Source organism: Pteropus alecto, unplaced genomic scaffold, assembly GCF_000325575.1.
Source record: "Pteropus alecto unplaced genomic scaffold, ASM32557v1 scaffold146, whole genome shotgun sequence".
Lineage (NCBI taxonomy): Eukaryota > Metazoa > Chordata > Mammalia > Chiroptera > Pteropodidae > Pteropus > Pteropus alecto.
Window position 1 is genome coordinate 8,496,879 of NW_006442107.1, and position 10,667 is coordinate 8,507,545.

The following is a 10,667-nucleotide window of genomic DNA, read 5'->3' on the forward strand; positions in this document are numbered from 1 at the left end:
TCTGCCCTCCTTCCTTTCTCTCTTCCACATCTCTACCTAAGGCAGTCTACCTCAGTAAGGTGGGGAGGGTGATAGCAGATCTTTCAGATGAGTTCTAGGAAAATGCAATTTGGATTAAATATTGTAAATGTGTCATATATCCACCTGGTCTCTGCCTATTCTTGCTCTTTATATCCTTATATTGATTAGTTTTAGCTTTAGTCTCTTGAGTGATGATTTCAATGACAATAATAATTGTGGCTGTCTAGTTACCCTAGTAAACAATCCTTTTATTCAAACACTCACACATACCCACACCTACACACACACACACACACACACACACACACACACACACACAACCTGCCTGCCTGCCAGAGAAAATACTGGGGGAAAATTGCCTGGCCTTGCTGCAGTAGCTACAAAAGGTCTGCTTAGAGGGGCTAATGTTCGTAACAGAGCATGCCTGTGCTTGAATCTGGATTGAAATTAATTTCTCCAATACATGTGTTGCTTTAATAAATTCTGAATAATATGTTTCCCTTGTTCTCCACAGTAGCAATGTTGCTACATTTAAATGTAGAGTCATATTTAATGGCTGCAGGAAAAGTTAATAATAAGCTAAACACATCTAGATTTGTTTAAATTAAAGAAGTCAGACTATTTATTTAAAATCACAAGGGGGCACATCTGTTATTTGAAATTGTAAAGACTTTAGCTCATGGGTCCCTTCCTATCATCTTTTAACCCCCACATCCCATTGTTTTCTGCTTTCCACACCACCGTCAAGCCATTTGTCCTGAGATTCCATTTTGCTTCTTTCTTCTTCTGCTCGGATATCTTTAGTGGCTTCCCATTGTCAACAGGCTGACATCAGAAGCTCACAGGACTCTTGATGTCTGAGACATGTGGGACTATGTGTTAACTGATCATCAAGGAGGCATCCCTAAGGCTAGTCAGAAGGACGGCTGTTGTATTGGATGGCACAGAGGAGTCAAGCCAGAGAGGGGAGAAATTTGGGAACTCGAGAGAACTGATAGGAGCTGGGAGGGGTCAGTGAGGAGTTGAAACAAAGAGTCAAGAACACCTTGGCAATTGAGTCAGATGAAGTACAAGTGGGGAGATTCAGAACTGAGGTTCTAAAGGCCGAGATGCTATAGAAATGTTATTTTAAGTGGGCCCTGCTGGTCTACGGCCATGCCACCCTGAACAAGCCCAATCCCATCTGATCTTGGAAGCTAAGCCAGGTCGGGCCTGGTTAGTACTTGGATGGGAGACCACCTAGAAAGACCAGGTGCTGTAGGCATAAAAAATAAAATATAAGGGATTGTAAACTGACAAGGTCCTTGTAATCTGTGAGGTCAACCAAGGGTTGCCTCACCTAAAACAAACAAACAACAAACAAACAAACAAATAAATAAGTGGGCCTTGGTATAATACAATTTGTTGGACTTTATCTCTCTCTTGGCCTCTCTCTATGTCTCTGTCTCTCTTTCTCTTTCCTTCCTTCAGTGTGAGCTATGCTCAGATCTAAAAAGACCCATAACTACCATAACTATCTGTCTTGTAGAGAAATTATTCTACTTTTAGTCCCTCAAATTCTTGAGACTTCTTTCCTATAATATTCACATAATTATTCTATCACAAGCTCTCTCCTCCTTTTTCTCACGTTATCTAGTTTTAGCGGTCCTTCCAGGTTCTACACAAGTACTTTCTGCTCCTTAATATCTGCCATATCCTCCAACCTAACATTTCTCCCCTTAAATTCTTTCTATTAACAATTTTATAACTGCTCATAATTACATAGTTTCTTCTGGTATCTGGTTAGTCATCTTAAAATGTTATTTAAATCTCTCATTTTTATTTGCCTTGCTATCTTTTTATATTTTATCTCCCCATCTTTATTGCAAAGTCCTGCAGGGTAGGAAATAAATTTTATATTGTCTTTTCCCTCCCACGTAACTAATGGTAGTAAATTCTCAAAAATATTTATAAATTTAGTTTTCCTCTTTTATTTTTGAAAAAATGAGAGAGGAAGACACCCCACATATGTAGTGAAATAAAACTAAGCAATATTCTAAAATTTTATAATACAAAGAGCCATGGATATAGAGAAAAAAAAAATGGCACCCATAGAAACGTAATAGGTATGTGAACATAGAGTAGGTCATGGCTTGAGAAGAACCTAGACTCAGGCCAGCATGAATTTGAAGATGTATAAGTCTACCCTATGTTTAGGATGCTCATTGACACAAAGAGCCCAAAGCAAGACTGTAAACCAAAACTTTTCAGATAGGAAAGAACAAGTAGGATGCAAATGCCTCTTTACAAGAAGTAATAAGTGATCATGTGCCAGGCAGATACTGTAGAATCAGAAGCCATGCAAATTACTTGACAGCCAGAGAGCAGAGACAAGCTGGCAGCCAAATACATATAAGACATTGAAAATAACTTATGTTTTACTTTCCAAACCATTTTCCATTGGACACCAGGAGGAGAGTGAGGGGGAAGAAAAGTAGTTTATAAAGTGTTCTGGGAAAACCTTAGTAAATAAGCCCGTAGACCTTTGTTTATTCCTGTTTTTTGAGTTCCGCATGCTTACTAACATCTCAAGGAAAAATTATTTGTTGGTTAACACTAAGAAAAACTGAGTTAGGTTATGACTGTAACTCTAAAATTTGAAGCAACCGCAAGTTTCCACATATTTTTTTCTGTGAGGGTGAAAACTGTCTTGGGTCACGATTTACTTTTGACAACCTTTATTCTAAAATGAAAGGAAAGAAGAATCCATAAGAATAGCAGACTCACAGGACTAGATTATAATCAATGCATCACACTTTCTCCCTGGCTTCAGGAAGCTCAAAACTCAAGAAGGCAAGATCCATTTTATAGATAAAATTGTTACTTCTATTAAAAAAAAAAAAATTCTTTGCTGGTGTTAAGCGCTTTTCCTTCCTGTTGTTTTCCCTTTTGCTTTACTACTCATGCCTTTCTACTTGCTTGGTTATAACAAAAGAACTTAAGCAATCTAATAGCAGCTTTCACCATTTCCTTAGACCTGCTCTACAAAAGTCTTTAATATCTTTCTGCCCTTAAAAAAATGTATCTCCCACCTACTTCATCATAGAGGAGCAACTAGAAATTATTTTTACATAGAATACTCGTCTCGACAAGCACACAAGCTATCTGCCTCTCAGAGCTTATTTGCATTTTCCTTGAATGTAAATCTGAGACAGCCAAGCATGTCGAAGATGGGTAGACATGCACTGAAATTCAGTTCTGCTGCTTGTAAGTTCTGTTGACTAAGCTGGTTCTTCCACTTCTTCCTGATCTCTTAATGTTGGAGGACCCAGGACTCATTCCTTAGACCTCAAGTTACCTTTAATTTCCTAGATTATTTCATCCAGTCTCGTGGCTTGATTTATATACCTTTATATCTTTATATCAGATTAATTAAATTAACATCTAGATTAAAATCATAATGAGACATCATTAAAATGGCCAAAATTAAAGTGACTAATAATACCAAATGTGGAGTAAGATGTAATGGGAGTATAAATTGGTACAACTACCAGGGAAAATGATTTGGCACATGTATTAAGTTAAAGAAATGCTTAAGTTGACCATGTGATCTAGCAATTCTACCCCTAGCTACATATTCCCAACAGAAATTCACATATGTTTGGACCAAGAGGTACGGACACAATATTCATAGCAGTATTATTTCTAATGGCCCCAAATTGAAAATGTACATATTCATCAATCTAAGCTGGAATGAATCAACTGTTAGAATATTACATATACATTTTAATATATTTATATATAGTATATAAATGGAAGAAACAACCATAAAATGTGGGATGTTAGTCACCTGTTGAGATAGGTGGGAGGCAGTGATTGGGAGGGCATGAAGATTCTGGAGTTCAGGAGATATTCTTGTTTTAGTATGGGTGGTGGTAACGTGAGTGTTTTACTTTGCAATAAACTATAAAATTGTATTTTTCTGTTGTGCATCTTCTTAAAGTATGATAAATTTCCACACAAAAAAGATTTATGAGGTTTTAAAACATTATATCTCCAGTCCAGACTTCCTTCCAGAACTCCAGTCATGTCTTCAACTCTCTATTTGACATTTTCACTTAAACAGCTAATAATGACCTCAAACTAAAAATGTCCAAAATGAAACTCCTGATGTTCCTCCCACATTTGTTTCTGCTACAGCTTTCCTCATATCAGTTGATGGCAATTCCATCCTTCTAGTTGCTCAGGCCCAAAACCTTGGCCCGATAGCTTGCTCCTCTTCTCTCATATTTCCACATTCAGATCATAAGTAAATCCTTTTGGCTTTATTTTTGATGTATATCTAGAGGTCTTTTATTCTTAAATCTTAACTATTACCATCCTGATTCAAGTTACCATTCTTTTTTGCTTGTTTCTTCTGTATTGCCCTAACTGTTCTTCATGCTTTTATCATAGTGCCCTAAAATGTATTTTCAGCACAGCAGCCAGAGTGGTCCTTGTAAACTAAACTTCAGATTTTGTCATCCCTGTGCTTACAACCCTACCACGGGTCCTGTTTCACTCATAGTACTCTTAAAGGTCTATTTCACTTCTTTTATCCTACTGTCATATCTCTTGCTTCCTAAAATATGCCAGACATGTGTATTCTCCTTTTAGAAAGTTTGTTCTAGCTTTTCCCTCCTCCTGGAATACTTTTCCCCAAATATATGCTTGGCTTACTCATCTCTTTCAAGCACTGCACTATTGTTATTGTCTCAATGGGCCTATCCTAACAGTTCTATTTTATTGAAACCTTCACCTCCTTACAAAATCTTCATACTCTTTTCTCTGGCCCACTTTTTTTCTTTATATAGCACCTACTCTAAATTAATAATTTATTATGTTATTTGTTATTGTTTGTTTTCCAGAAATGGAATGTCTGTTTTGTTCTTCTAAGTTCCTAGTGCATACACACAATAAATAGTTACCTAAACTAGTGAAACTTCATTCTCTTCATCTCTAAGGTCTGAATAATAATACCATCTTTGTCAAGGTAGAAGTAGTGGAAATTAGAAGAGATTAGATTCTACATACATTTTGAAAGAAATGCCAAAAGCATTTAATGATTGATGGGAGAGGGTTGTTGGCCCAAGAGATTAGAAGGATGGTTTTTCTATCAATTGAAATGTGATTATATGTAAAGTTCTTGGCACTAAAAAAACCACAAGCTTATTCTTTTAATCTTAGGTAGCAAAAGAGAGTGTGCATGGCTCTTGACATTATAAAGAGGTAAAACATAAACACATTTTATGATCACTAGATGCTTATACTCCAGTTGGATTCAAGACCTTTCGAACAGAACTGCAGGTCTGATGTGAAGATTAAATGTAATAACCTAAATCAATCAGTATCAAATTTATAGTAGGTGTTTGATAAATACTTGAAATTATTATGTTAATTAAATAAACATTTGAGATGAGCAAGAAAGGAAAACATTAATAGGTATATTATAAAAATTCAAATTTACATTTGTACATTTTAATGAAAAGAGAATAAATAAGAGCTTATTTATAGATCATAGTAATCTTAAAATCTGTCTCTCTTTAGGATGTTTTTGAACCAAGCCATTCATTTATTTAATTTGCAGCTTAAATGTATTGAGCTCTTGCTTTCCAGCTACTGTTCTGGGCACTAGAAACGTAGCACTGAATTGTCTCCCACCCCCTTCGAAAAATTCTGGCATAATGGTAAAGAGAGACAATTCATTGGAAAATCATAATTATTGAACCTTTAAAGCTGATCCTGTTGGTGTTCACTTTTCTGCTTATCTTTCCCACATAAATGTGCCTTATGTGATTTACCTAGAACCAAAATAGGAAATCGGAAAACTGGTTTGATCCTCTCCTGTCCCTGTCATGTGCCAATCACATGGGGGTTTCCTCCACGCGCACAGCCCAGATGTCACCTTCCTGTTTCTATATTTCACCCCAAATAGTCACATGACTGTTCACTCATCTGAGACTATATATTTTCTTTAGACTGCTTAAGAGCGCGGCTTTAAGATCCTGATACCAACATTCAAATTCTGATTCATTTGCTTAGTGGTGTCATATTGGGCTTATTACTTAGCGTTTCTGAACCTCAATTTCCTTCTCTGTCAGATGGGGATGATAGAATGGTCTTAGAATGAATTAATGAATAGTTTTTCAATAAATTAATGAGATCAAAATGCTTAGAACAGTACCAGACACTTGTATTGAAATGCTAGCTACTGTCGTCACTATTGTTATTATTATGTTTTTCCAAAGACGCCATTCAGTACTATTCAGGCTGAAAGCTGTGCTTTCTACATTTTGTCCAATGCTGAGATGATTTTTTTTTTCCTTTATTCCTAGAAAAGCATTTTTCACATAGTTCTTTACCTGTAACAACTGTTACTTTGAATTTAGGGTTTAAAAACATTCATGCAATCCTGAGCCAATGGGCTAGAGTGATAGGGCCACTTTTTCTAACTAGTTTCTAGGGAAGAAGGTGGCTTCTGGTTTCCAAGCCTCCATTGCTTCTAAGAAAGGAAGAGACATGTTTCTGCACTTTTTGAAAACTCTCTGTTTGACAGTAAAGTGTCACTACCTGGAATCCTTCTGAACACTCAAAGAACGACATTCTAATACCTTTTCCAACATTGCAAGCTTCTGTCTAGCTTTTTTTTTTTTTTAATGTAAAAAACCTCAGGTATAATGAGATTTTAGAAATAAGTGAAATCAAAGGAGAATTAGGGAAGTCAGGATAGCTTGAGTAGTTTGTTCAATTTGAGCTTATCATGGAAGGTCACACCTTTTATATCACTCTGGGTTGTTCTCAATCACTCCTGGCATGTGCAATTATTTTTAATTTTCAAATTTTATAGCTAGCAGTTGAGTTACACCAGCTAATCCCTATCTAACTAATAAGGTCTTCTGTTTCCACCTTTATTGATTAATCATCTGTTGGAGTTTTTAATATCCATTTGTGTTTAATTTGCTGATATTAAAAATGCCTCATTCCTGAAAGTGATGAATGATCTTCCAAAAGACAGGACTTTGGTTTTGATTTATGGAATATTGAGTTCACTGGAGTCTGGCTGGAAACCTGCCATTGGAGATCATTGTAATAAAGAGCCCTGTAAGGGACACTCTAGGTCTTTAAGAACTTCTCTACTGCCTAGTAGCTAAACTATTTATTGTTTTATTGTTGTTTTTTAATTCAGACTTCTTTGTAGATCTTTCAGATCAGGTTCCAAAATGTCACCTCCAGTTGGAAATACTATTTCCTTGAACAAATCATTTGTTTTAGCCAGTGGTACCTCTTGTCTCCCAAACCTTATGCATCCCTACCTTACTTTGTCCTACTCAAAGACCTTCCCGTTCCAATAACCTCCTGGGATCTTCTCTGCCTATTTAAATTCCATTGATTCTTCAAGAGCCAAGAGGTGAACATCCGCACTCACAGTAATTTATTTTTCCTCTCAGTATTTCTAGCTTTCACTATCTGTATTATTCATTTTGATTTGTGTGTTGACTTTCTTTGTGTGTGTATTATTTCTTCACTATAATATAAACTCCTTTAAGTTAAAGTCTAATAATATATACTCTGTGCCAATAGTTCTCAAAGTATGGTCCTGGTCCTTAGCTGCTGCAGCATCTGGGTACTTGCTAGAAATACAAATTCTCAGGCCAAACCCCAAATGTATAGAATCAGATGCTTTGATTTTGGGACCCAGCAATTTGTATTTTTAAAAGATGTTTTGGTGTTATTGATATAAGCTCAAGTGTGAGAACTTGACTACAGGTTAGAATCACCTAGAAGAGTTTTGTTAAAATTCTGATACCTGGGTATTTTCCCCAGAGATATAGGTTATACTTAGTCCAGAGTGTAGTCTGGGCATTGAGAGGTTTTCAGAGTTCCCCATATAATTACACTGTGCAGCAATGTTTAGAAATCACTACTCTATGCCACAATGCTTTCTTTCTTTCACAAAAGAGTCAGGGATAAGTATATATTGGATACTCACATGTTTGTTAGTTAAAATGAGTTTCTTCTAATTCCAGTAAGAGCTGAAACCCTTTGGATAGGAACAAAGATACATCTCTTCCTGAGCATAAAACTGGTTATTGAATTCTTTCTTCATTTCTCTTCATTCCTCCATTACCTTCCTTTCTCAGTCCATTAGATTTTATCTTTAGCTTCATACTTTTCAGAGAACTCTAAAATCAGCATATAATATACTTATTCAAGTAACTATGACATAAAAGAGTTTATGAATTATGTTAAGTAATTTCCCTGAGATTTTTAAAAAATATTTTTAGTATAAAATATTTGATACATATAAAAAATATCTATGACCTGGAAGTCAAGAAGAATAATAAAATGAACACCTTTGAACACCACCATTCAATTTAATAGGTATTTTAGTAGTCTTATTAAATACCTTTAATCACCAAACTAACATGATTTTCAAACCATTTTAGATATTATTATAAGCTAACAAAAGAAAGATATGAAGGCAAGAGTATCTCCTCATCAGTCATCAACACATAATATATACATAACCTGTTCCCATGTTTGCATGTGTCTTTGGTATGGAAATATAAATATACATTGTCACTTGAACAGGAACTTGACATGTTATAAAATGATCTTCACAATCCTTCTGTGATATTGTGAGTATGCTTTGCTTTCTTGAAAATGCAGATGCATTTTTGGATTTAGGGGGCTTGCCACCTTTCTACATCTCAAGTTTCAGTGTTAATAACCTGATAAGGGAGAACATGGTCCCTGGCTCAGTTCTCTGAATTACTGACATAGAGACCATGGAAATTCAAATAAGCCAAATTGTACTGTTCCATTCAATTCCCTTGTGTTTGTCTTGTTGGTGTTGATCTAGACCATCTTCAGTAGAAAATGTTATTTTCTAGACCTCCTAACAGACACAAAGTTAACATTTCTTTACAAATAAGTGTTTATATTCACTCCTGTTTTTTTCCTTCCATCTTTTACTCTAATGTGAAATGTTCTTCCCACTCTGCTTGTTATGTTTCTTGAACATGTATTCTACAAGAGATTTTTCCTGATTCTCAATACCTCTACCCAGTTCTAATTATTGTAGGTGTAGATGTTGTTGTGTATGAATGTTCACTGTGCTCAAATAAGCCGGAATCTCTCAACAGAGAGTTGAGGGACCAAACATCTCCTAATTTTAAATTCCTTACCTTTAATCTTAGAGTACATGAAAATGGTAGATTAGATAATATCCTAATTCCATATACTTTATTTTTCAGAAATAGTAATGTTAAATATCTTTTCCAATCAAATCATCATAGCGATCAAGTTAAATACTTAAAATCTACGTTTCTGAAATACTGCTTAATTTACCAAATCAGTTAGTGCATGAATTTATACTGCAGATAAATGTGCAGATATTAAAGATATAATCTCCCTTGTGTCATTTTGGTCTAGATAAAATGATTACATTGAATTTAAAATGAAGTTTACTTTCTTACATATGAGCTGGGAATTTAAATAAATTTGCTCCTATGTAGTAACTTTTAAATTTATTTGTGTATTTGTCTATGTTTTCAAACTGTATTTACCACCTCAGTTTTTCTAACTGATGGAAAAAAACAGCTTGTTAATTTACGTCTGATATTTTGGCTTATTTTTATGCCTCATTTCTTGATGTTATCTCTCTATATGCCATTCTATAATAATTATATTAATTCATTAATTAATTATGAATCTTTTATACAAACAAGACAGACATATTCTCAACACAATTTCCTCAAATGTATTTCCATGTAAAACTTGACATCATTTTCTACATTATCAAACCTTTGTTGTCCTGAATGTTTTCTTTAGTCAATTTAATGACATTCAAGTCAATTCAAAATAACTAAAAATTCACAGTGCTATCAAGAAACAGCTAAAGAAAAAAAATATTGCACCATATATGATCACTGAAACACAGTGAGAAATGACTGAAAGCGAGAGAAAGGTAAATCTGAAGCTAATCTATATGTAGGCATCTCATATCCAGCTCCAATCAAAATTTTGTAAATACCCTCTATAGTCTCATTCTTCTGATATTAAATGCCATGAAAATATATAACCACTCGATTATCCTCTGGCTTTCTTGATCTTCCTTATCTTCCATCAGAGCCATACTAAGAAAGACATATAGGATTCTGAGGCAAAATTAAAAGCCACTAATAATGATTTCGATAGATGTTTTGGCATTAGTTTTGAATTTTAAAATATTGCATTACAATTATTTTTCTTGATAACTGAATTTTTGCCCCCTGCCCCAGATTTTGTCCTTACCTCACCCTACTCCCATCCTGGCTGCCATTTTTAACTTTGCTCCACATATACTTTATTTCCTCTGTAATCCCAAACTGGATAGCTCATCTTGCATGAAGTCTCTCATTAATATAAAAATGAAGATTGTGTGATGAAAGTAAACTTTAGTTTCTAGGAGGCAGTGTCAATACTGATGTGAGTAACAAGTAGATCACACAAAAATTTGCATAATCTTTACCAGATATCTTTGTGCCTCCCATATCTTCCCTTAACTAAAGTGCTAGAGTTAACACATACAGAAAAAAATTTTTTTCTTCCCTTCCCTTCCCTTCCCTTCCCTTCCCTTCCCTTCC

At 35.0% G+C, this 10,667-nt stretch overlaps 1 protein-coding gene and 1 pseudogene across 1 annotated transcript in view; both read left to right on the top strand.

Moving 5' to 3' along the window:
* The window catches only part of RIT2 (Ras like without CAAX 2), a 312,137-nt gene that overhangs the window by 11,613 nt on the left and 289,857 nt on the right, over positions 1-10,667 (top strand). The window lies entirely within an intron of this gene.
* Positions 1,167-1,285, top strand: LOC112469468 (annotated as a pseudogene).